The following is a 24,765-nucleotide window of genomic DNA, read 5'->3' on the forward strand; positions in this document are numbered from 1 at the left end:
TGCATCTCGGCTCTTAGCAGTTCTTAGCATTAGCACCAACACGTCTTCTGATGTGTACTACTACTTGTACTGCATGGGCTGTTAAAATAAGCACCAACAAACCAGTGGGCAGTTCAAGCACCCTGGAAGTCAGATCTGCCTCAGCCACTCCAGACAGGAGGACAACCGGCTGAGCAGCAAGGACTCATCTTACCACTGGGAATGTGGAGGAACATTAGACCAGTGGTTCTCAACTGGTGGCTGGAGTCTCAGGACCAGCATCAGTTTTTCCTCATCATAAAGTGACTTTATACCCCAACAATAGAAACACTAAACGCCCACTTTCTGTCTCGTCAATAAATGACTGAATTGATTGAATTGAATTGTGCGTCCTGCAAAATAAATGCCCAACATTTTCTCTATAAATATACTGTGTATATTTTAAAACCCCTTTAAAAAAAAATACTACCCACAAAGCCACAGCCCAATAAAAACAGCTCCGCAACCCACTTTTGGGCCTCGACCCAGCGGTTGAGAAACACTGCATTAGCGGTTACTGCAAAGCTCTACAGTCTAAAGAGACTCGGAGCTACTTTGAACGAGCACCTCTCATTTCCAATACCTAATTTTCATTTTCCATCCATCCATCCATCATCCAACAATCTATCATCCATCCATCCATCCACCCATCCATCCGTCCATCCGTCCATCCGTCCATCTATCCATCCATCCATTCATCCGTCCGTCTGTCCATCCATCCGTCCATTCATCCATCCATCATCCAACAATCTATCATCCATCTATCCATCCATCCATTCATCCGTCCGTCTGTCCATCCATCCGTCCATTCATCCATCCATCCATCCATCCATCATCCAACAATCTATCATCCATCAATCCACCCATCCATCCGTCCATCTATCATCCATCCATTCATCTGTCTGTCTGTCCATCCATCCGTCCATTCATCCATCCATCCATCCATCCATCCATCATCCAACAATCTATCATCCATTCATCCATCCACACATCCATCCGTCCATCCATCCGTCCATCTATCCATCCATCCATTCATCTGTCCATCCATCCATCCATCCATCCATCCGTCCGTCCATCAATCCATCCATCCATCCGTCCGTCCGTCTGTCCATCCATCCATCCATCCGTCCATCCATCCACCCACTCATCTATCCATCCATCCCTCTGTCCGTCCATCCATCCATCCGTCCATCCGTACATCCGTCCATCCATCCGTCCATTTTGTGTTCAAGTGTGCGTTAAAGTCAACATTATGCATGCAAATGACTATAATTATGTGTATGTTAGCCCCTAACTGCCTCTTGGTCGTTGTCTCTCTTCACACGTTTCATACACACAATTATCTTTTGTTGCGTCAATTAGGAAGAGCAGCTCTAAATTCTATCTCCCCCCCGCCCCCCCTTTTCTCCCTCCCTCTCTCTCTCAAAGTGCAAATTTCTGGCGGAGATGAAGCTGTGTCCGTTCTAAGAATCAATAATCCACTTATAAATCTGTTATTAATAAAGAGTTAAGCCACATATATATTTCATGGCGGAGGAAGAGAGCGTCCGTCTCCCCAAGGCCGAGGGGCTTTACTCTCTATCATTCATTTATAATTAATCTTCCCCATTTGGGATTTGGTGCAATAGGAATCCCACCACAGACTGAGGCTCTGCTCTGTGACTGTTGCAGCTTGCGAACGTGGGAGGTCTTCCTTTATAAAGAAGTGAAAGAAAGAAAGAAAGAAAGAAAGAAAGAAAATGATGCGGGAGAGAGAAAAGCAGCTTCCACCGTCCATTCAGCGGGAGAAGAAGATCACATAGGAAGGAAAGGAAGAAATGCAGGCTCACCAGCACTAAGAGGGTTACACAGTAGTTTGTGGTATGGTTCACTATGGTTCATAAAAGCATTTAGATTGTATTCATTTTATTTAATGTTTGACATTATTACATTATGCTTGTATAGACACCCCTGAAGCTCCTGGACCACTGCTGAAGCTTTATGAACGTTTGAGTAAAAGCAAAGATAAAAACCCATCGGCCATCTACACTCCCATGATGCAACTGATCGTGAGTGAAAAATTCAGGGTAAAATATCTGCTCTATAGCGCCACCTATAAACAATTTTAACACAGCGTTCAACTTTCTCGATTAAAGATGTGATTAAAATGCTGTTTGATGTTCTGATGTGTTTGAGAGTCAGCTGCTACTTCAGTGTCACTGCAGATCATTTATTGGTGTGTTTGCACAACTTTGATTGCTGAAACTCTAAGTGTGTTAACAATTTATTCCTTTTATTTTATTTTAACAAATGTGTCTTGTGATGCTGTTGGTCACTTTATTAACGTCCAGCGGTAAATGACTGTTAAAAATCTTGCGTTGCTGACAAAACATTTACATTGAGACAATGACATCATCAGCGTAATTGTGGATGCTGGAGCCTCACTGAGCCTGATGATGATGATGATGATGATGATGATGATGATGATGATGATGATGATGACGATGATGATGACGATGATGATGATGATGATGGTTCTGGTTCTGTGTTGTTTGAAGCAGCAGCAGCAGTAGCTGATGGACAGATGAACTAGAACCCAACTGGACTCCACCACTGATTTCAATGCGACCAAACATGATCCCAGTCGCTAGCTGCCTGCTATTGTCACGCCGCTACTGGACCGATATTTCCACCACGGCGCAGCAGTTTCCCACTAAGACAAAAGACTTGCTGAGTGTGTGAGGAAGTCCTATCAAGCCAGCATCTCCTTGGCATTACCAGGACAGCCAGACACACACGCAAAATGAGGAAAAATCAGAACGATGGCTGCAGGGAAGGAGAAAGACACTGCTGACAAACGCATTAATGACTTTATCAAGCCAATTTTCCAATTAACCTTTACACGCCACCTTCCAGGTGAGCCAGCCGAGCGCTGGCAGCCTTTCATCCAGCAGAGGAGAAACAGTCAGTCAGAGGGAGGAGTGCAGGAGGAAAGATAGAGCAGAGGAGAAGAGAATAGCACTTTATTGATCCACTAAAAGATGACAAATCCTAAAAAGAATACCCCTCCCCTTCAACTCTCTCTCTCTCTCTCTCTGTTCTGTAAAAAGCAACAATAGAATCAAGATGACATTGTCATCTGCATACATCAGCAACCAATCCCATTTGATCCCATTTGATGGTCAAACATCATGTCCACACACTCTTTAATATGTTTTCATTTACGGCTAAATTTCATTTTTTTTTTTTTGGGGGGGGGGGGGGCAAATTCTTCTTGCTATCAGAGCCTCCGTTGTTTTGAAGAGGACTTTGCAGTTAGCTTGACCATTAGCCACTGAACATTTATCTCTAGCTGACTCTGCTCGCTTCTTTGGAGATGGACTATTGTCACAATCAGACAAAGATAAAGAAACACAATAGATAATAGTAGCCAAAAGAGCTGATGACATTTTATTAATTTAGAATGAGAGAGGGAGAGAGAGAGAGAGAGAGAGAGAGAGAGAGAGAGAGAGAGAGAGAGTGAGAGAGAGGGAGATTATTTATGGTTGAGTGTGTCTTACTATGGAGTAAATAGACAATTTTTCACACACTGTAAGACAGAAAAATGGTTTAAAATAAGAACATAATGTGTTAAAGACTATAAATCCAGTGTCCTTGCTTGTACAAAAGCTTGACCCTGCTGTCCCATTTATTAAATAGAATTTTGATTTGACTGTACAGAGTGGTGGAGAGTAGTGGAGAGTGTACAAGATGATGAGTGTCATGAACTACAGCAGTGGTGTCTCTGATCTCTGAGGCCTTGGCAAACAGACCAGCAGTGCGTTTGTGTGACTCAAGGTTGGAATTTAGACTAGAAAGAAAATAAAAAACCCATTTTATGCTTTTCCTTGTTTCAGCAAACATGAAATCAACTTTTTATTGTGTGTGTGTGTGTGTGTGTGTGTGTGTGTGTGTGTGTGTGTCATGTGTTTTGATTTCTCCACATTTTCTTCTTAATCCTTTTCCCTGCAGGCCTGTCAACTCCCCCCGGTTATCCCCCCACCCCCCACCCCCCTCCCTCTTCAACACACACACACACACACACGCACACACACTCGCTCGCTCACTCTCTCTCTCTCTTTTTGATGTGTTTGCCTTCACGGCTTCTGGCTGCTCTCTAATTCCATCTGGCCACAATAGAGGAAGCAGCCATGAAAAAAGCATTTCCATATGTGCAAATTAAGGAGCCCCTCTAGTTCGCACCACGTCCCCACACACACACACACACACACACACACACACACACACACACACACACACACACACACTCCCTGGCAGCAGCCTCACCCTGCACTGCTTGTCAGCGCTGCTGCTTCTTGCTGCTTATTTGTGTTTGCAGTGTGTGGAAGTTGTTACTACTGTTGTTACTACTGTTGATACTCTGGCGTCCACATGACTGCACACAGTGTGACCATCACTCTGACTCTACAATATGAAGGAGGTCAAACTGGGACAACGTGTGGGTCCAACACTGATGTTGACTGAACTGAACCTCCTCCAGCTTGATCACTGAAGCGTCTCATATGGAGCCAAACAAGCTCAATGTGGAACAAAGCAAAGCTGAGTACTGGACAATCAATAAGTTCATATTGCACTCATGCAAAGTGGAATTTCAAATTAAAATAATAACTCATCAAAATATGTCTCTTTTTTATTCGCAGCCTTCTGATTTAAATTCCAACAGGAAGCGTTTCCACTGGCTGATAATACACTGATGGTTTGACGTGACATTGGATTGGGACATTGTGTGTGTGTGTGTGTGTGTGTGTGTGTGTGTGTGTGTGTGTGTGTGTGTGTGTGTGTGTGCGCTACACTTGAATGATGGCCAGTTGTGTACCAGATTAGCAGGAAATCAACTGAAACATGTCAACTTTCAAATTCCAACATCCTTTACAAATCCAATTGATCTCGGCTGGTGGGCGCAAACACCGGGCTAATGATAGTTGGCATGCCAGACCAACACTCACTCACTCACTCACTCACTCAGCCAGTCAGTCAGTCAGTCCGTCAGACTGCAGCTCTGTGCCAAGGACAGTAGGGGGTTTGGCAGAGAAGCAAAGACTGAGAGACAGAGAAGAGGGAGAGGTGAGAAGAGTGAGAGGAGAGAGAGGTGAGGAGAGTGAGAGGAGAGAGAGAGGTGAGAGGAGAGAGAGAGGTGAGAAGAGTGAGAGGAGAGAGAGAGGAGGGAGAGAGGGAGAGGAGGGAGAGAGGAGAGGAGAGTGAGAGGAGAGAGAGAAGTGAGAGGAGAGAGAGAGGAGTGAGAGAGGTGAGGAGAGAGAGAGGAGTGAGAGAGGTGAGAAGAGTGAGAGGAGTGTGAGAGATGTCTGCATCTGATGGCAGGAGCTGCTATTGATGCTGAGTTAGATGTTTGTGTTTAGATTTCGGTTAATTAACGAAATAATTTTCATTTTTTTTTATTTTGGTTTTCACTGATTATTAATGGGAATATTGCTGAATATTTACACCCACTTTGATGAGTAATTATTGCAATTTCTTGTCAGATTTTGGTGAGGAAGACAGAAAGAAGAGAGAGTCTTCACACGGTGACGACTGTCACCATGAAAATAATTATTATTTAATAGAGAAATAAACAAGAGACACAACAGCAGCTCCTCATAGCTCAGCTCAGTCTGAGTGTGTTTGTCTTCATCAATATACATGTGTGTGTGTGTGTGTCTGTGTGTGTGTGTCTGTGTGTGTCACACTGCTGAAAGCGGGACATCCATCCATCCATCCTGGGGGGTCGGAGGGAGAGTCTTGGGTCCCAGTGACCCCTCCGATGGCTGGGGCCCAGCTGTGCAGCGCTGGGGCTCTGCCAGCTGGAGGACAGACACACACACACACACACACACACACACACACACACACACACACACACACACACACACACACACACACACACACACACACACACCGAGTGAATGAGAGAGAGAGAGAGAGAGAGAGAGAGAGGAATGAGGCGACCGCATTGTTAAAAGATGTTCACACACTCACATGAGCATCCTGTCTCCCTCACACACACACACACACACACACACACTGATCAGTCAGTGTGTGTGTGTGTGTGTGTCAGTCCTCTGCAGTAGAGGGCAGTTGTGGTCTGAGGTGCCTCCACGTCTCCCTGTCAAGGAGGAAAATCACATCAAATCAAATTATACCCCCCCCCCCCACACACACACACACACATACCCCACCCAACCAGTCAAGCCAGGGGGGTCACACTGATGGTCTCCTGAGAGAACAAGAGCAGACAAACTTCCAGAGAACAACAACCAAAATGATCTGCTGACGTGTGATTGGCTGAGCTTCACTCAGACTGACTGACTTCACAGCTCCTAGAGGGCATTGAACCCACAACCTCTGCCACTGCCCGGTGTCTGTCTGTCGGTCTGTCTGTCTGTCTGTCCATCCATCCATCCATCCATCCATCTGGGTTTCATGTTTCATGTGGGGTCATTAAACAAGACAGTGTTGGAGTGTGTGAGGGTTGTCTAATAGAAGGTTTTCTCTCTCTCTCTCTCTTCTCCTCCTCTCTCTCTCTCTTTCTCTGCCCCCTCCCTCTCTCTCTCTCTCTCTCTCTCTCTCTGTCTCCCTCTCTCTCTCTCTCCTGACCATTCAGAGAGCCAATGACTCCTCACTACCTCCTCCTTGCCTGGTGGGGGAGCCTGAGACCGACCTGCTGGTCTCCATCCCCATCCAGGTGGGCTGAAGACGGGCACCCCCCCACCCTACACCCCCCTTTTTGGCTCTGCTGCTACCAGCTGCTTCCTTCAGGAGGGGTCAAAGGTCATCATCAAACTCCGCAAGCTTTAGCTTGGTGACTATTAGTGGGACTTGAACCTTGAACTTCCAGCCCCTCCACCCTCCACCTATGTAGTCACCCACTGGAACTGTGTGTGTGTGTGTGTGTGTGTGTTGGTGTTGGCTCTCTTTAAGGACGTATCTCCCCCAGTTGTGGTGCAAAACAAGCGTTTGCTGTCACAAAGGCTGAAATATTAATAATGAGAGTGATGGGTGTGTGCGTGTGTGTGTGTGTGTGTGTGTGTGTGTGTGTGTGGTGGGGGGGCTGTGAATTATTCAATATGAAGGGAGGGGTTGGGTGTGACAGGATGGCACTGGATAATCTTCTCAGTGTGTCGTCCCTGTTTTCTAATATGGACTGGTGTTGCTCACATCACTGGTGTGAATAACAGGATGTAGGGCAGGGGTGGGCAAACTACGGCCCGGGGGCCATATGCGGCCCGTTAAGCTTTTTAATCCGGCCCTTAATCCGAATTTGGAGAAGTGATATTAATAGTCAGTCAGTCATCAAACAGCAGCAAAAACATTTCCATTATAGAATAAATTATACATAAGAATACTGGACTTTAAATAACAGCAGAATAAGACTTCCCCTCTCGAGTTGCTTTTTGATACACTGCATGAGAGCTGAAACAACAACACATCTGCAAAAATATTGGAGTGAAAACCACACACACACACACACACACACACACACACACACACACACACACACACACACACAACATACCTACAAAACATTGGGACACAAACCACAGCTTGAGAAACCTCCTGCACAGAGACACACAGCACATGTGCCGCTAACTAGCTAGCTAGCGAGCTAACATGCTAATGGTTTTTTTTAACAATGGAAACTAAAGACGAGTCTTTAGAAACTGAGTGAAAGATGAAGTCCACATTGAGCTGCTGCAGTGATATGAGACGCAGCTGCACTGACTGAAAGAACTGCCTGTAGACTGGGGATTACCCACAATGCAACTCTGCAACTTCAAAATAAAATACAGCAAACAAAACAAAATGAAACATATTTAAAAAAAAAACAGCCATGGCCTGTGTCCCAAGTTTAGCGTAATTGAAATACATATATATATATATAGAGAGAGAGAGAGCTGTCAGTCGATTAAAAAAATTAATCTGATTAATCGCATGGTTTTCCATTGTTAACCCGCGATTAATTGCAAATTAATCGCATATTTTCTTATCTGCTCTAAATCTACCGTGAACTGATATTTTTCCATTTTTTTTAATAATCATATCAACATGGGAGTAGGCAAATACTTGCTTTCTGCAAATGCAGCATGTTTATTCATGTTGGCGCAATGACAAGGACTACTAACTAAACAAAAGATGCACAGGGTAAACCAAAAATAATTATAAACTCAAGCCCAACAAAGATAACAGATCGGCATAACTGTAACATTACATAGTAATGATTACTAGTACCAACAAAATTTGTACATTTTACTTTTCAACTTGAACCTGAACGATTCATCCCCTTTTTTCAGCAGCCATTAACACAAAATGATGACCCTTATGCATTGCATCAAACTGTGATGCACAAAATAAATGAAATTAAATCAAAACAATAAATAAAGTGTGCATTAAACAGGGGGCAGTGCAATACAATAATGACGTATAGTCACCGGAGGCGATACGAATGATATCGCGCAGACCCTCGTCCTCCACGACATTAATTGGCCTGCAAGCCGTAGCCACACCCATTTAGCCACCGCTGTTGAAAGTTGGCGTGTGGTGGACGCGGTCTCCGTGCCCCACCAACTCCAACGTGGTTTGCTTTACCTCAGAAGGGGGCGGAGGGCTCTCCGCGTCAGCTGTATGCTTCGCAGACAAGTGATACGTAAGACTGCTCGTACTCCGGCGGAAACTAAATACAGCTTTACATGCATATCACTTTTGTCCTGTCAAGACTGCCATCTGGCAGGGTTTTGAAGTGGAACTTTCCATTTACAAGTGACGCCTTATCCACATTAGTCCTTCCTAGTGCTCATCTACGCTCTGTGTTTTTTTCTTTTTTTTTTGGTTGTGTTTACAAGCCGGCTGCAAGCGTGTGACTGTGTGCTGAGAGTCAATTCATTTCCCGTTTCCACAATCTACGGAGCGGCCAAAGGTTCAAAAAGTACCGTGTGCGTTAATCGCGCGATTAAAAAAACTTTGTCGGCGATAAAGCGGCGTTGAGTTAACGCATTAATAACGCGTTAACTTTGACACACACCCTTAATATTTACATATACATACATATATATATATATATATAGTTCAATCATTCAAAGGTTAATAAATGACTTATACACTTTTATTATTATGGGCATGTTGAGGTATGTTCAGCTTTTACCAGTATAAAAACCTGAGATGCTTCAAGTGAATACTTAAATTTGTTCTATAAGTTTTTTTTGGCATTTGAAATACCCAAGTACAATTTTGCAAGATGATAGAGATAGTTTTATTATTTCCTTTAATGTCATTTTTTTTTTTTTTTAATAATTGAATTGATTGAATCACTGGTTGTAGGGTTGTGGTCTCTCTGCTCTCTCGCTAGTTCACAAAGATGTAGAGACGTGCTTCAAGTATTTGTGTCAGTATGAAAAAAAAAAAAAGGTTGAAATGAAGGATCTGCCACAGATGGACCTGGTGGGTCGGCACCAGAACTTCTTCTCACATTAAATTGGTCTGGATGAAATGTTCCTCTGGAGACCACGGTGAGAGATCTTCAGGGATCCTGGAGCACGAGAGAAACTGGAGACCACCAGGGACTGGACAGAGAGAGGGAGAGAGAGGGGGGGGGGTGGGGAGAGAGAGAGAGAGAGAGAGAGAGAGAGAGAGAGAGAGGGAGAGAGGGGGGGAGAGGGAGAGAGAGGGGGGGGGATTGGAGAAAGATTGGAGAGAGAGGGAGAGAGAAATATGGAGAGAGTAATACGGATAGGAAAAAGTGTGCTAGCGTGCACATTTGGACGTGTGTGTGTGTGTGTGTGTGTGTGTGTGTATGTGTGTCCTCTCTTGCTTGTTGGAACCAGATGGGCTCCGTTCACACCACTGAGGCTCCCTGCAGCCTCCTCTTCTTCTTCCTCTTCTTCTTCTTCTTCTCTTTTCTCACCAATCAAGTGACAGTCACTGCCCCCTTCCCTCCCCCCACCTGCACTTTATTTTTTGTTTCTTCCTCCCCTTTCTCTGTGTGCTACCATGTGGGGGCGCCAGAGAGCACAGATGTATCTAACAGTTTAGGTGGAGAAGAATCAGAACACATTTGACCGCACAAACTGCAGTAAATGTACATGAGTGCAGGGAGGTTATTGACAGTGATGCAGTAATGAAGTAGTCTGGGAAGAATATGACAGTATGTACAGTAGTGGAAATATGGAACCCAGAGCAGCCAGTCTGAAAACGAGACAGTTACTGTGTGAGATAGTTGGAGATGATGTTTCCCAGTGGAGGACACCAGAGATGATCAACATCTCATTTAGCAAATGGAAGTCATGACGAGTCGAGTAGGAACCTCAGAAATCCTGGAATATCCTCTAACATCTCAGCCTGACACTCATCAGAACTATTCCACTGCTATTCCACTGCTATTCTACTGCTAATCCACTGCTATTCCACTGCTATTCTACTGCTAATCCACTGCTATTCTACTGCTATTCTACTGCTAATCCACTGCTATTCCACTGCTATTCCACTGCTAATCCACTCCTATTCCACTGCTATTCTACTGCTAATCCACTGCTATTCCACTGCTATTCCACTGCTATTCTACTGCTAATCCACTGCTATTCTACTGCTAATCCACTGCTATTCCACTGCTAATCCACTGCTATTCCACTGCTAATCCACTCCTATTCCACTGCTATTCCACTGCTATTCCACTGCTAATCCACTGCTATTCCACTGCTATTCTACTGCTATTCCACTGATATTCCACTGCTATTCTACTGCTAATCCACTGCTAATCTACTGCTATTCTACTGCTATTCCACTGCTATTCTACTGCTAATCCACTGCTAATCTACTGCTATTCTACTGCTATTCCACTGCTATTCTACTGCTAATCCACTGCTATTCCACTGCTATTCTACTGCTATTCCACTGATATTCCACTGCTATTCTACTGCTAATCCACTGCTATTCCACTGCTATTCTACTGCTATTCCACTGATATTCCACTGCTATTCTACTGCTAATCCACTGCTATTCCACTGCTACTCTACTGCTATTCCACTGCTATTCTACTGCTATTCCACTGATATTCCACTGCTATTCTACTGTTAATCCACTGCTATTCTACTGCTACTCTACTGCTATTCCACTGATATTCCACTGCTATTCTACTGTTAATCCACTGCTATTTTACTGCTATTCCACTGCTATTCCACTGCTATTCCACTCCTATTCCACTGCTATTCCACTCCCATTCTACTGCTATTCCACTGCTACTCTACTGCTATTCTACTGCTATTCCACTGTTATTCTACTGCTATTCCACTGCTATTCTACTGCTACTCCACTGCTATTCTACTGCAATTCCACTGCTATTCCACTCCTATTCTACTGCTATTCCACTGCTGTTCTACTGCTATTCCACTGCTACTCTACTGCTACTCTACTGCTATTCCACTGCTATTCCACTGCTACTCTACTGCTACTCTACTGCTATTCCACTGCTATTCCACTGTTATTCTACTGCTATTCCACTGCTATTCCACTGCTATTCCACTGTTATTCTACTGCTATTCCACTGCTATTCCACTGCTATCCTACTGCTATTCCACTGCTACTCTACTGCTACTCTACTGCTATTCTACTGCTATTCCACTGCTTTTCTACTGCTACTCTACATGGACAGAACCATTTGTGAGCGAAGACCAACAACACAACACACAAAATCCACCAGTGAAACAACAAGCAGCCATGGGAGTGAAGCGTGAAAGTGAGATAGTGTATCAGCAGGACGCTGCTGTGGGGGGACTGCTGCGTCCAACCTGGCATCCCGTTGACCACATTGGTGCTAACAGAGTGCGAAACGGACCACCCAATAGGACGACTGGCTCGCCTCCACCTCCTCCCACCAACACCACCTCTTCCTCCTCCTCCTCCTCCTCCCCCTCTTCTTCTGATGTGTGAAAGAAGAAGTGAGAACGAGTGGACGAGGTCAGGCGGGCATGGGACGGCGACTGCAGGGGGCAGCACCTGGCACCATCGATCCTGTGTAGTGCAAGTAATACTTGGAAATGTGCATCATTACAGCAACACAGCAGGACAGTGCAGAAAAGATGGAAAACTGTCTGAGTGGACATAAATATATGCTGTGGGTGGAGTCAGTGGCCACTGTGACTCTGGATCTGCTCAATAGCACCAGGCCATCATCTCAGAGTCCACTCCTTCACCTTCCTATCGTGTCAAGAAGACAATTACCAGTCAAGTACTTGAGGTGCTTCAGCATGAGTTCATATTTTAATATTGAACTTGGCACTTTTGAAACTCTTTTTGAAACACTGTCTTCATGTCACGTCTGGTTCCATCACACCAACATCTCACTGCCAGGCTGCAGCACATGTGACCAGGAAACAACCTTTGAGTCTTTGAGTCTTTGAATCTTTGAGTCTTTGAACACAGCGCTCAGTATTTGCAATAACTGCACCCCCACCCTCCACCCACCCTCTCCATTGCTTGTCACTAGACACCAGTGTTCACCACCAAGGGCAGAGTGGCAATGAGATCCCCCCCCCCCCGCCTCCCCCACCAGGCCGGAACTCAGGGCAGCGATCAGGAGCAGAAGCTGATCAATAAGGAGAGAAGAGGCTGAGATAATATGATGCCATTACTGGGGGGGCTACACCCCCCCCAGTGCCACCCTAGTCGCCCCCCCCTCCTCCCTGTACTCTCTGCAGTATCTGCAGTACTACACACAACATGGACCATTGTGAGTTACTTCACCTGATGTCAAAAATATGAGAGAAATATTTTGGATTTCTTTTTTGGAAAGTGTCGTCTTTCCCGCACCCCCTTGCACTTATGATATATACACACATATATACACACACACATTTTACTAATCCAGGAATTCTCCCACATGACAGTAAGAACGTCTTTGTCCAAAACGTCTCAAAATAACATTTTGTTGGTGAATAAAGAGAAGAATTAGTGAATAAACATAAAGAATAAAAAATGACGAGACGTCTTGTTGTTGTTATTGTCCTCCACAAACACCTTCAGTTTCTCTCCATCATGACGACATCTGGAGCAGCAGCAGCAGCAGCAGCAGCAGCAGCAGCAGCTGTCAAACGTCCTCGTGTCCTTTCAAGTTGGACTCGGAATAATAATAATAATAATAATAATAATAATAATAATAATGGTGGTGGTGGTTCTAATGATGTGGGAGTGGATGCTTCTGGCAGTGGAGTTGACTCTCAGCTCTTAGTGCAGCAGTAATAGACTCTGTGTGAAGAGCTGCTGCTGCTGCGAAGAGCTGCTGCTGTCTCCAGACCACAGCTGTTTGTTCCTCCTGCTTGAAGCTGTTGACAGAGACGCTTCCAGTCCATTTGGAATTATTTTTCCTGCCACAGCCAAATAAATACAGTGCATTGGTGATTTGAGGAGCAGCGGCCGAGAGTTGGTGGTTCAGAATCAACACAACCAGGGAGGAACCATCTGAGGCTTACTCACTTCCTTTAAATTCTCCTCTCTCACTGTACACACTGCTGTCACCATCAAAATGTCCCCACTTCATTGATAATGCTGAACCATATTGGAATCAAATAATAATAATAATAATAATAATAATAATAATAATACTAATAATAATAATAATAATAAATCAGAACAAATCTTCACCCCTTGTATCTGTATTTTTTCTTTTCTTTTTACCCCCAATTTAAATGCAGTACTTTGTGTATCAATATTTGCACCAGTCAGCCAGCCAGCCAGCCAGCCAGCCAGCCAGCCAGCCAGTTGGTTCCATCATCTCCGCCTGGTGCTGATTGAAACACAATGACAATGTTTCATTCACCACTCGCTGTCTCTGCCAATGTCAGCAGTGTCTTTTGAAACCCTCCTCCTGCTAGTTGGTTTGCTGTTGCTACTGCCCCCCCCCCCACCCCACCCCACTCCACCCCCCTGCCCACACACACACATACACACACACACACCCTCTTGTCCTTGGCAGTGTGTGTGAGCAGCAGCAGCAGCAGCAGCAGCAGCAGCAGCAGCAGCAGACCAGGTCATCTTTCAGGAGGCCGAGTGGCTGGAACTTGAACTTCTTCTATTCTTTAGTTGCAGCTCAGCCCCGAAGGGAGGCTCATATCAAGGGGAGGGGGGTCAAGGAGGGGGGTGAGGGAGGGGGGGTCTTTAATCTTCCCTCCTTTAAATAAAAGGTGGACGGGGGGGAGGGGGGGCTCTGTTGTGGTCCTAAGCAGGAGGAGGGGCTTCAGGTCTCCTCAGAGCTGCTGCTGTGTGATCAAGGTGATCCACAACTATGGAAATACTGACACACTGATATGAGACCTGTCAATACAGACTGACTCCAGGGGTCAAGAGGTCAAGGTCCCACCTGCCGCCGCCTGCTTCACTTTGTCCGTCCTTCATGTGAAGATGCCATCAATCTCCCTGCACAGCAGTCGCAGCAGTCGCACTGTTGCACTCCATACATGGCCATGATGGTGAAACTCTGCAGCTGCAGTCCAGCGGTGGAGTCTAGTTGATTCTAGTTCTATACTAGAATCAACAGTCAGCCCCGAACACACTGCCTACTACTTCAAAACAACACACAACCAGCGCCACCATCAGGCTCAGTGAGGCACTCATTATCCAGCATCCACATAGAAGTGACATCATCAAAGACTGATGATGTCATTGTCTCAATGTGAATGTATTGGAAGCAACAGCAGATGCTGAACATGCAGATGTGATCAGAGCAGCTTGCTGATGTTTGGCACTGAGAGGAGCAACAATGAAACACGACAAACTGCATGGTGTTGGGTTCTCCTGTTGAAACAAAGCAGTGAATTGCAGTGAATTCCAGTGTTCACAATCATATTCAGCCACAGCTGCCAGATGTTCTGCACCTCTCTTTGAGTTTCTATTCAAATCATCATTCCCGTCATCATTCCCAACATTCCCAGTGCCTTCCTCCACTCACTGATGGCTTTCAGTCTCTCCTGGAGGTTCTTCTGCTGCTGCTCTCCTTCCAGCTTTGCCATCAGTCTTCTTCTCCATCACTCCATCACTCCATCATCTCGCTCATTTGCATTTTATAAATCTGCATTTTTTCATATATAGAAGAAACCCACCGTAGTCTAATTTTAATATCACTGTTATTTCCCAGGACACCTTTTGTTTTATTATACATTATGAATTTCTCTCTCTCTCTCTCTCTCTCAGTCTGTCTTCTCCTCTTTCTCCTGCTCCTCCACCTCCTCCCCCCCCTCCCCCACCCGTCTCTCCTCCGACGCTAATCCCCGCGCCCAACGCTGCTTATGAGCTGAAATATTTTATCAGGTGGAAACCCCTCAGTCAAATTTATCATTTTAATCTTATTTCAATATAAAATATAATCTCTTCTCTTCTGGGCTGTTTGACAGCAGCTAATGGTTTTCTCCGCTATCGTAAAGGAAACTCTGAGCACTGAGATGGTTGTTTGCCAACAGCCCTCGTGTGATTGGTCACCAGATGATTGGCAAAGTGTGAATTACAAACAGCTGACATGGACTCTGCTGCAATCCAAAGACACGACAACCACCACTGAGAGCCAACAGCAGCAACAACACCAACACCTTCCTTTACTATCGATGCTTCTCTCCGTATGATTTCCAAAAAGAACAGCCAATTCAATAAACAGCCAACACACTGGCATATCTTCAATTTAGAAGAAGAAGAAGAAGAAGAAGAAGAAGAAGAAGAAGAAGAAGAAGAAGAAGTCATGCCGTTGCTTTCTTTCTCCAAACCAGAGAAACTATTTCTGTTTTCTCCCCTTGGAATTTCATCCTGAAGCTCCAAATAGACGCCAGACTGTGACTCTCAATAAAGTCACCAAATTACAGTAGTAGTAGAAAAGTAGCAGTGGTTCAGTAGTTTAAATGCCAATATAGGAGACGATTGAAAGCATTAACATTGTGAATCGTCCACTGTTTGAGGCTGCTTCCTGTTGTCCTGCTGCAGTGGTGCAGCAAAACGGATGATTTATTACAGAACAGACATGTTCAGAGGAGACAGACACACATTAGGAGGTGGTGGTGGAGGTGGAGTCATCAAGACATGAGAGTGTCTGGTGGAGCTCTGCACTCATGCAGATGTGCAGCTGAATGAAGAGTGATGACTGGAGGAGAGAGAGAGCATTGAGAGGAAAGCAGAGTGGGAGAGAGAGAGAGAGAGAGAGAGAGGGAGAGAGAGAGAGAGAGATACCAGCCAGGCCAGTGGAGGCCTCTAATAAGACCTCCTCCACCTCCTTCTTCTTCTTCTTCTTCCTCCTCCTGCTCCGCCTCCTCCTCCTCCATGCTAACACAGTGTGAAGCGAGGGCCGCTGACAGAATCGATCCATGGCGTGGAGCCGCTGAGCGTCGCCAGGAGAGGAAGAGAAGGACAGAGACGCTAAGAGAAATTGATGACATCCCTGCTCCAGTTTTACACAGTTTCAGTCTGAGCACGATTGAAACAGACAGAGATTTATCGTCCAACCAGGAAGCACCGCTAGCCTTGATTTAACCCCTCCCCCCCCTACATTCCGTGCCCCCCTTGTTTGCATATCATCCCTCCGCCGACTGGTAAAGAGTGAGTGAAGTGATGGAGTGACAGTGTGGTGCTGCTCACCCCAGCCGAGGCTCTCAGCTGCTGGCCTTTTGGCGGTCATGTCCACACGGCTCTCACACTCCTCAGGTTGAGGTCCTGTTGAAAAGCAACTCAGAAACATCTCAAGGATCTTCAGTGGAGACAGGAAGCACCTGAGCTTCATGGCAGAGGATGCGGATGCTGATGGACATCTGATTCCTCAGTCCTTGCTGTTTTTGTTTTTTTTTTAATACATTTGTAAATTTACATTGAATTAACTTTGGAGTGAGGCTGTAATGTCAGGGAATGTGGGAGTGCTGTGAATGCTTTTACAACAGCCAGTGTGCACTGAACAAATAAAATAAAATAAATAAATAATAAACAGTAAAAAGCAACCTTTGACTCGCATGTTGTTCTCTCTGATGTTCTTCAGTGTAAATGGCAACGTCTGCTCTCCGATTTTCTTTCAAAACTTTCAAATATTAACCAGTGACATTTCCTGCTGGATAAATGTCAGCAGTCACTTTTCCTTCTCTGACAGCGCAGCGCAGAAAAAATGCATGAAATACTGCCTGACAAGTTATAATAACACAAAAAAAAAAAAAATCTTTAACGGGCCGCAGATGGCTCCCGGGCCGTAGTTTGCCCACACCTGGACTAGGACATGTCGAATAATGTAAGATTCAAACTTAAAGACAGGAAAATGAGAGAAAATCTTTCTTTTTTTTTCAGCCACCAACCACGACTGTCACCTCAAGTCTGTGGTTCTGCTCCCCTGATTGAGAGGAAATGTTTATAGTGGAGTCGGTTGATTAAATCAGGCTAATAAACACCAATAGGAACGTCGGTGGAAGTGTTTGTGTGCCCTTGATTGGCTCCTCACCTCATCCTTTCTTCCCGATGTCACTCAAACGCACCATCAGCCTCAGCATCACTGACATCTGCATCCTGCTCAACTTGTCACCGTTTGCATCCTGCCGCCACCATTGGTGTGTGTGTGTGTGTGTGTGTGTGTGTGTGTGTGTGTGTGTGTGTGTGTGTGTGTGTGTGTGTGTGTGTGTGACGTGCTATTTCCCATGATGAATGAGCTGGGCTGTTACCATGGCAACACAATCTGTTACTTAATTAAACTGATTTCGATCACAATTGGCTGCAGGGGGTGAAGGAGGAGAGAGAGAGAGAGAGAGAGAGAGAGAGAGAGAGAGAGAGATGCTCCAAAGAGTGAAACTGAGGACACACACACACACACACACACACAGCAGAGATAGGGAAATAAGACAGGGAGACTCCACAGAGGAATGAGTGTTATTAGATGAGATGGTGACGCCGTCCGGCTTTGCAGATGAGAGCAAAGGAAGAGAGGCAGAAAAAAAAAAAGAAATGACAGAAAGAAAGAAAAAAAAACAGAGGCTTCTCCAATGAACGGCCTGATGATTGATGGTCTTTGACACTTTGCTTCTGGTTTTGGTTATTTCACCTTTTTAAACCAGCAGCTGACATGCGTCGCGTGGATAAAAAGCATCAACGTGGTGCTCAGCATCCTGCTTTGCCAGACAGATTTTATTTCTCATTACTAAAAAGACAGAAGTCCGATGTCAGACGTCATTCGCTGCGGCTCGCCTGCCGATTCCACAGAGAGTAAAACAGCCCTAATGTATGGAAGCAACCAAGCAGCTCTGATGTTATTCCTACCTACCACCCTGCTACACTGTTGCTGCTCCAGTGGTATATGAGCAATTGCATGGTGACACACACACACACACACACACACACACACACACACACACACACACACCAGGACCAGCCTTTGACTAGTGAGCTGAGAAAAGAAAGAATGGCAGAACAATTTGGGCCGTGGAGCAGGACCAAACAGTGTGTGTGTGTGTGTGTGTGTGTGTGTGTGTGTGTGTGGGGGGGGGGGGGTGGTTTGAGCATGTAATCTCCTCATTTGAATCATGGCAGCAGCGTCACATCCCTGGCAGCTCAGTCTCGCCTCGTCTCTATTCCCAGAACTTCCAGAGGGAGAAGAAGGAGAAAACATCCATTTGCTTCCTGTTTGGTCTTCATGGTGTCGGACGTCTCTTCTGCATATAGATTGATGGGTTTAATCAGCCAATCAAGGAGCAAGCTCACCCATCAATCAATGTCACCTGCACTCCCCCTGTCTCATCTTGCTCTCGCTGGTACCAGGAGCCTATCTGGTAATTTTTTTTTTCCTTCTCTCTCCAGGTTCTCTCCTACTCCAGGTTCTCCTCATCCATCCTCAGACGTCCTGCTCGCGGCTCACATTCTTCTCACAGTGTTTGCGAGCCAAAGAGACGGGATAGACGAAGGTCCTCCAAAGCCTTAGACACGAAGGTGATCGAGAACCTTATGGTCATGCAGAACCTTCCAGAGGGACCACCATCTCTGCAGCAATCCATCAATCAGGTGCGTATTGTATATATATGGTACCATGCAGTATATGTATGGCCATGAGTGGCCATGAAGGAAGCCACTCCTGAGTGAAAGGCTCATGGTGACCCAGAAGGCACCTGAATGACTCTCAGATCAGGAGGAACCAAACTCTCTGGTCTGAAGAGGCCAACATTGAAGTCTTTGGTGTGAATGCCAGGCGTCAGCGTATATTTTTACTGCTTGATTTATGTTTTTATGGTATTATGTACAGCACTGTGTGTCAGCTGTGGTTGTATTTATGAATAAAGTTGAGTTGAGTTGAGGGAACCAGGAACTGCTCATCACCAGACCAGGAGCATCCATCCCTACAGTGAAGCTTGGTGGTGGCAGCATCACTGTGCAGGGATGTTCTCCAGGGACTGGGATGGTGGAGGATGGATGGAGGGAAAGATGAATGCAGCAGTGTACAGAGACATCCTGGATGAAGACATGCTCCACAGCTCTGGACCTCAGTTCATCTTTCAGCCAGGAGTGACTTCAGGACAACTCTGTGAATGGCCTTTGATTGGCCCATTCAGAGCCCAGACTGGAATCACGTTGAACATCTCTGGAGACATCTGACCGTGGCTGTGACCCGATGCTTCCCAGCCAAGCTGATCCAACCTGATGCAGCGTGAGAGGTGCTGACAAGAGGAATGGAAGGAAGTGGCCACAGGAAGGTGCACCAAGCTTGAGGCCTCATTGAAAAAGAGCTGAGGGTGGAAAAGTGCATCAACAGAGTCTTGAGAGAAGGCTGTGAATACTCGTGTGAGCACATGTGATTTCTCAAATTTGCTAAATAAATGTGTCATCATGGACTGTTCTGTGTATCATTCTCAGGACAAAATGAATTTGATCTATTTTGGAATTCGGCTGTGACACAACATGGAAGCGTTGCCAACACTCTGTATGCAGTGAATCTCCAGCTTTAGAGCTGTTTGGTCACGTCTGTCTTGTCCATATCTCTGCATCTGTTTGTGTGTGTGTGTGTGTGTGTGTGTGTGTGTGTGTGTGTGTGTGTGTGTGCGCGTGTAAAAGCTAACAATAAGCTGGCTGAGCAGCGGCTCCCCAGAGACTGCAGGCTGGTCTGGAGGAGGGATTCACACCACCACCGTCCCCATCTAGAGGCCGAGACAGGTCATTAAAACTCCCTCTGATGGAGACTGATGTGTCTAGATGTCCCAGTGTCCCAGTGTCTCTCCAGTGTCCCAGTGTCTCTCCAGTGGCTAATGTCATCTCCCTAATGTAGTCACACTGGCCTGGGACAACACACACTTGTGGTTTTAGAAATACGCAGCGTCTGTATGTTTACTCTAAGCCTTTGTTTGTTTCCCGCTATGTATGTACATGTAAATATATATATATATATACACACATATAGATTTATGGAAGATGCAATATATGCAATATTTTTTATAACTGGTGGAATTGTCTTGCTTTTCCAAACACCACATTCATTATAAACAAACAAACAGAAAAGTGAAATGCAAAATTTTCCAGGAATTTAAGTCTTCCTTTAAATTTACATTGACTGGTTATTAATTCCTCCCACACCAACACTCCCAGTTCCCTGGTGCTTAACCTCCCTTTCTCAACTGTTTCTTCTTCTATTTTTTCTCTCCCTCTGTCCATCACTTCATGATGGGCCCAGTGAAATGCTGGAATTTAATCTCTCATCATAACATTTTGACAAAAGAGAAAGGAAATTACAGTTGCCGTTACTCTTGACAGTATTATTGTATCCTCACCTAACCTGCCATTCAGGGAGAGAGGGAGAGAGGGAGAAGGAGAGAGAGAGAGAGAGAGAGAGAGAGAGAGAGAGAGAGAGTTAATAGTCCTACATCGAATGTAAATATTGTCACAAGCGATTCTTATACAATTTTAAAGCAAAAAGCACCTAATGATGAGCTGTATAATTCATCTGTAAAATCAGATATGAATTATAAAGATGATCAATTACCAATCAATCACAGCGTAATAAAGAGCACTCTGTGGAAGTGAGGGAGGAGGGCTGAGTAAAGAAAGATGGATGTGTTAAGATGGAGAGATTTAATTTGCCTCATCCTAAATGAGACGAGGCTGTCGGCCGAGGCTAATCTGATGCTATATATCACCAGCATATCACCATATCATCAGCATATCAGCATCGGCTCACACCTCCTCCTCTCTAATCAGCCTGAGGCTCCTCTCTGGAGGTGCTGGAGGTCTGATCAACATCTCCTGTCAACTGGAGGTGCCAGACCCGGACGGACCACCAGGTGGTCCTACACTCCTGCAGCCCTCCACCATCTTTCTCTCTGCCTTGTGCTTTGTCACAATTTGCTTATTAGCTCTGTTAGCTTCGACATCCTCACCAAGAGTCTCCGCATGCATGGTGTCCAGTCACTCACAACGGCCCCGAATGGAACAAATGTCAGTTTGTGTGTATCTATCCGGATAGACAAATACATGTAAATCCGATTGAATGTTTGGCCTTTTTCAACAATGATTCTGTTGAGCCACAATTCAAAAGCAATGTCTGGTTTTCATTAGTTCCCCCTCTCCCCCACCTGCCAACCCAACAATGGACTGGCTGTGAACTACACCTTGTTTAATTAGCTGACGATGAGGTTGTAATATCTGGCACCGACTGCACACTTGCAGTTGTTGCTTTATTAAGTGGATTAGCGTTAGCCTCTCGCTGCTCTCTGGTTGGCTCGGAATATATCCACTGTGGCTATCCACACATACATTCCCCATTGGCTTTTTATGGCAGCTGTTCAAAGTCACCTCTTTATTGGTTAACATTTCTTTTTCTGTCGCTGTCCACAGACCTCCATGTTCCAAAATAACCCACCATAAAATAAAACCTACAACTGGCTCATACGTAATATCTGACTGAGCTGTGTTATGAGATATGATTAGTTATCAGAAGCACGATGGAGACAGTAAGGTAATATCAATTAGAAAACTGTTTGTTTTTGTAGGAGAAAATAAAAGGTTATTTTCTAAGCTATTTTGCTTCCCTTTTTATCAGTTTATAGTATTTTTCTATTGAAATTGAATTACACTCCACTTTACTGTTGTGTTGTTTTTAAACCGTGCCGACGTTTTTATATTGTTTCTTTATTGTTATGTGTCTAACATGCTGAGGAGTACTGAGTGAAATGTGATGGAATATACGATGACAATAAAGTTCTCTCTAAAACAGGCCAAACAAATGGAGCGAACAAACACAATACTACACAATAGTGAAGCACAGGGCTTCATGTTGCCGCAATCTAGTTTAGTTTGCACTGTGATGTTGTCATTATTAATAAGCAGGCGTTAAAATAAATTGGAATCCAAGAGTGTGGTCCTCAGAAGACTGGGAGAAGGTGCTCAAACATTTCATTGGACTAAAATTAAAATGCCAATAAGTCAATAGATGAACATTAAATGCCAAATAAGGAATAAGACACAGATTAATAAACAACTGCTTTTGGTCCAGTTAGAACTTGTTTGACTCCATTATATTGTTTTTCTTTAAATTATTTTATTTCTGTTTTTTTTTTTTTTGGCGCGCTTCATACTTTTCTAATTAGGATTTAAATATGTTAATTACTCAACAAACCAAGCAGCTATTTTTGACTGGATCAACAATGTATTTATATATTTTTGTGTCAGGACTGGCTGGCTATATTTCCCCAGTGTTGTTTGTGTACATGAATTTGGACCAAAGTGGAAGCGTGAGCCAATTGGATGAAGCCGCCGAGGTTATTTAGAGGCTGAGGTCATGCCAAGTCTTGTTTAAGGGGATTATTGCTATAATGAAGATTACCATAATGAGAGCCTTTTACTGCGGCTAAATCTGGCTTTCATTGGATGGCTTCAATATAAAAAATAAGACATCCAGAGAAGGTATTTTAATCTAGAATAAATGTGGACTTTATGCACAGTTACACTGGTAATATTTATTATCGTACATTAGATATTTATCATTGGGATATGACTCACATGGTGATGATTGTGATAAAACAAAGTATAACTTTGTATTAAATCAAGTATATGCATTAAATATGTAAATGTATTGATCATGGAATCTTTATACTTTGTGTTTCAACATTCCATTGTTTTTCATTCTCAACCTTGTTGATCAGTGATCTTTAATGGGTGGTGGATGGATGAATGGATGGATGGTTGGGTGGATGGATGGATGGATGGGTGGATGGATGGATGGATGGATGGATGGATGAATGGGTGGATGGGTGGATGGATGAATGGGTGGATGGGTGGATGGATGGATGGATGAATGGGTGGATGGATGCATGGGTGGATGGATGGATGGATGGATGGATGGACGGATAGATGAGTGGCTGGATAGATAGATGAGTGGGTGGATGGATGGATGAATGGGTGGATGGATGGATGGATGGATGGATGGATGGACAGATAGATGAGTGGCTGGATAGATAGATGAGTGGGTGGTTGGATGGATGAATGGGTGGATGGATGGATGGATGGATGGATGGATGGATGAATCATTTTGACACAATGACCCATTAGTATCTTTCTTCCACTTGGTTGATGGATGTTGCAGAGCTTTAAGCAGCTGAGTGCTGGAAATGTCCAAAGCCACCTTCAACGAGAAGCCTGGATCAGTTCTTCCACTGCCAGGTGCTCTCATCATCTTTCATGTCTTCTTCATCAGTTCCTCGTCCACGGCGACACAGACACCAGTCCCAATGGACTGGTGTCTCATTCTAAGTTCTGACAGGTATGAGTGCTACCTTCAGTCGTCGCTGCTGCTGCTGCTGCTGCTGCTGCTGCTGCTGCTGCTCCAGTGCTGCAGTCCTGAAGGTAGCATCCATCAGCCCTCTTAAGTAGCTGAAGCAAAGCAAGACTTTGGAGGAATTGAGGCGACAGCAGTTTCACTCTGATCGATCTGCAACGCTGCAGCACTTTATGACAAAAGAGTTGCCACACGACGGCCACAAAGTCAATAGTGTGATAAATACTCGTCCTCTGCTCACTCCTGTCCACCATGGTACCATGCACCTGCCTGACATTTATTACTCCTGCAGTGAAACCAGCCTCTTGGCTGCAAGACAGTAGCACAGCAGGTCGGCGTCGACTGGCATTGAAGTCGTTATTAAATACCGACAGACAATAAATGTGCATAGAGTCACTTGCAAGTAGGCACCCTAGAACACAAACAACCCACACATTGCTGGTGATTACCTTCTCTGGCCAACATCCATAAACTTGTTATCAGTCTTGTCACACTAACATGATAATAATAATAATAGTATTAATAATAATAATAATAATAATAATAATAATAATATCCCTTTTGCTTCAGTTTCTGCAAGTGAGAAAATATCAGGGAATGTTCTTTACTTGCAACAGGCACTAATTCAGTTTGCGTAATCCCTTTAACAGCAAAAAGTCGACTTATCCTCTCATATGGCTGGGATCACACTAATCAACAGAGATGATTATATGGATAAATATCACACTGCTGCATATTCATATTTCAATTATTCCATTTCAAATGAGAAAAGCCCTGGTGAGATAAATATATGGATCGGTTTTCCGTAAATTTGCAGAAAGAGCAGCGCATGCACACTGAGCGGAGACTTGATGTGCGTGACTCATAATCCTGCTGGAGATGGAGAAACCAATTAAAAAGATATTTTAGATTTCAATTGTGGGATTAACCAACAAACACTGGGAGGAACTGGGTGGAAAATGTCTGACCCA

Source organism: Nelusetta ayraudi, unplaced genomic scaffold, assembly GCF_046127955.1.
Source record: "Nelusetta ayraudi isolate G7.1 ecotype Tasmania unplaced genomic scaffold, CSIRO-AGI_Nayr_v1 ptg000021l, whole genome shotgun sequence".
Classification (NCBI taxonomy): domain Eukaryota; kingdom Metazoa; phylum Chordata; class Actinopteri; order Tetraodontiformes; family Monacanthidae; genus Nelusetta; species Nelusetta ayraudi.